Source organism: Oncorhynchus mykiss, unplaced genomic scaffold (genome assembly GCF_013265735.2).
Source record: "Oncorhynchus mykiss isolate Arlee unplaced genomic scaffold, USDA_OmykA_1.1 un_scaffold_431, whole genome shotgun sequence".
Taxonomy (NCBI): domain Eukaryota; kingdom Metazoa; phylum Chordata; class Actinopteri; order Salmoniformes; family Salmonidae; genus Oncorhynchus; species Oncorhynchus mykiss.
The window spans coordinates 10,001-12,500 of NW_023493878.1; the positions used below are offsets into that span (position 1 = coordinate 10,001).

The 2,500-nt window shown below is 46.3% G+C and overlaps 7 non-coding genes and 2 pseudogenes across 7 annotated transcripts in view; all 9 read left to right on the forward strand.

The window, feature by feature from the left end:
• LOC118956712 overlaps positions 1-53 on the forward strand; it is a 119-nt gene extending 66 nt beyond the window's left edge. Inside the window, exon 1 of the ribosomal RNA XR_005046138.1 lies at positions 1-53. This exon is cut by the window's left edge and continues 66 nt beyond it. This is a non-coding gene — a ribosomal RNA (5S ribosomal RNA).
• Positions 54-232: 179 nt separating this feature from the next.
• On the forward strand, positions 233-353 carry LOC118956804. The gene has a single exon (XR_005046231.1). It is a non-coding gene; the product is annotated as a 5S ribosomal RNA (ribosomal RNA).
• Positions 354-530: 177 nt separating this feature from the next.
• LOC118956821 lies at positions 531-650 on the forward strand. Its single transcript, XR_005046248.1, has one exon. It is a non-coding gene; the product is annotated as a 5S ribosomal RNA (ribosomal RNA).
• A 176-nt stretch (positions 651-826) lies between these two features.
• LOC118956723 lies at positions 827-945 on the forward strand. The gene has a single exon (XR_005046149.1). It is a non-coding gene; the product is annotated as a 5S ribosomal RNA (ribosomal RNA).
• A 177-nt stretch (positions 946-1,122) lies between these two features.
• LOC118956866 lies at positions 1,123-1,241 on the forward strand (annotated as a pseudogene).
• A 179-nt stretch (positions 1,242-1,420) lies between these two features.
• On the forward strand, positions 1,421-1,539 carry LOC118956734. The gene has a single exon (XR_005046160.1). It is a non-coding gene; the product is annotated as a 5S ribosomal RNA (ribosomal RNA).
• A 177-nt stretch (positions 1,540-1,716) lies between these two features.
• On the forward strand, positions 1,717-1,836 carry LOC118956811. Its single transcript, XR_005046238.1, has one exon. It is a non-coding gene; the product is annotated as a 5S ribosomal RNA (ribosomal RNA).
• Positions 1,837-2,014: 178 nt separating this feature from the next.
• LOC118956745 lies at positions 2,015-2,133 on the forward strand. The gene has a single exon (XR_005046171.1). It is a non-coding gene; the product is annotated as a 5S ribosomal RNA (ribosomal RNA).
• Positions 2,134-2,311: 178 nt separating this feature from the next.
• Positions 2,312-2,430, forward strand: LOC118956869 (annotated as a pseudogene).
• The last annotated feature ends 70 nt before the right edge of the window (positions 2,431-2,500 follow it).

Sequence of the window (2,500 nt, forward strand, 5' to 3'; positions counted from 1 at the left end):
CCTGGTTAGTACTTGGATGGGAGACCGCCTGGGAATACCAGGTGCTGTAAGCTTTTTGTCACTGCCTTGTGGAATTTCAACTCTTTGTCCGTTTTTTTCCCACAAGGCTGAAATATGTGCCCTCGCTTTGAAATAAGTAAGCAAGGTTAGTTTGTATTTCATCCAACAATCTGTGCTACAAATTATGGCTACAGTATATTGCAATTTCATCCACTTTTTGAGATTGCCTTTCGCTTACGGCCACACCGGCCTGAGTACGCCTGATCTCGTTCCCGATCTCGGAAGCTAAGCAGGGTCGGGCCTGGTTAGTACTTGGATGGGAGACCGCCTGGGAATACCAGGTGCTGTAAGCTTTTTGTCACGGCCTTGTGGAATTTCAACTCTTTGTCCGTTTTTTCCCACAAGGCTGAAATATGTGCCCTCGCTTTGAAATAAGTAAGCAAGGTTAGTTTGTATTTCATCCAACAATCTGTGCTACAAATTATGGCTACAGTATATGCAATTTCATCCACTTTTTGAGATTGCCTTTCGCTTACGGCCACACCGGCCTGAGTACGCCTGATCTCGTCCGATCTCGGAAGCTAAGCAGGGTCGGGCCCTGGTTAGTACTTGGATGGGAGACCGCCTGGGAATACCAGGTGCTGTAAGCTTTTTGTCACTGCCTTGTGGAATTTCAACTCTTTGTCCGTTTTTTCCCACAAGGCTGAAATATGTGCCCTCGCTTTGAAATAAGTAAGCAAGGTTAGTTTGTATTTCATCCAACAATCTGTGCTACAAATTATGGCTACAGTATATGCAATTTCATCCACTTTTGAGATTGCCTTTCGCTTACGGCCACACCGGCCTGAGTACGCCTGATCTCGTCCGATCTCGGAAGCTAAGCAGGGTCGGGCCTGGTTAGTACTTGGATGGGAGACCGCCTGGGAATACCAGGTGCTGTAAGCTTTTTGTCACTGCCTTGTGGAATTTCAACTCTTTGTCCGTTTTTTCCCACAAGGCTGAAATATGTGCCCTCGCTTTGAAATAAGTAAGCAAGGTTAGTTTGTATTTCATCCAACAATCTGTGCTACAAATTATGGCTACAGTATATGCAATTTCATCCACTTTTTGAGATTGCCTTTCGCTTACGGCCACACCGGCCTGAGTACGCCTGATCTCGTCCGATCTCGGAAGCTAAGCAGGGTCGGGCCTGGTTAGTACTTGGATGGGAGACCGCCTGGGAATACCAGGTGCTGTTAAGCTTTTTGTCACTGCCTTGTGGAATTTCAACTCTTTGTCCGTTTTTTTCCCACAAGGCTGAAATATGTGCCCTCGCTTTGAAATAAGTAAGCAAGGTTAGTTTGTATTTCATCCAACAATCTGTGCTACAAATTATGGCTACAGTATATGCAATTTCATCCACTTTTTGAGATTGCCTTTCGCTTACGGCCACACCGGCCTGAGTACGCCTGATCTCGTCCGATCTCGGAAGCTAAGCAGGGTCGGGCCTGGTTAGTACTTGGATGGGAGACCGCCTGGGAATACCAGGTGCTGTAAGCTTTTTGTCACTGCCTTGTGGAATTTCAACTCTTTGTCCGTTTTTTCCCACAAGGCTGAAATATGTGCCCTCGCTTTGAAATAAGTAAGCAAGGTTAGTTTGTATTTCATCCAACAATCTGTGCTACAAATTATGGCTACAGTATATGCAATTTCATCCACTTTTTGAGATTGCCTTTCGCTTACGGCCACACCGGCCTGAGTACGCCCTGATCTCGTCCGATCTCGGAAGCTAAGCAGGGTCGGGCCTGGTTAGTACTTGGATGGGAGACCGCCTGGGAATACCAGGTGCTGTAAGCTTTTTGTCACTGCCTTGTGGAATTTCAACTCTTTGTCCGTTTTTTTCCCACAAGGCTGAAATATGTGCCCTCGCTTTGAAATAAGTAAGCAAGGTTAGTTTGTATTTCATCCAACAATCTGTGCTACAAATTATGGCTACAGTATATGCAATTTCATCCACTTTTTGAGATTGCCTTTCGCTTACGGCCACACCGGCCTGAGTACGCCTGATCTCGTCCGATCTCGGAAGCTAAGCAGGGTCGGGCCTGGTTAGTACTTGGATGGGAGACCGCCTGGGAATACCAGGTGCTGTAAGCTTTTTGTCACTGCCTTGTGGAATTTCAACTCTTTGTCCGTTTTTTTCCCACAAGGCTGAAATATGTGCCCTCGCTTTGAAATAAGTAAGCAAGGTTAGTTTGTATTTCATCCAACAATCTGTGCTACAAATTATGGCTACAGTATATGCAATTTCATCCACTTTTTGAGATTGCCTTTCGCTTACGGCCACACGGCCTGAGTACGCCTGATCTCGTCCGATCTCGGAAGCTAAGCAGGGTCGGGCCTGGTTAGTACTTGGATGGGAGACCGCCTGGGAATACCAGGTTGCTGTAAGCTTTTTGTCACTGCCTTGTGGAATTTCAACTCTTTGTCCGTTTTTTCCCACAAGGCTGAAATATGTGCCCTC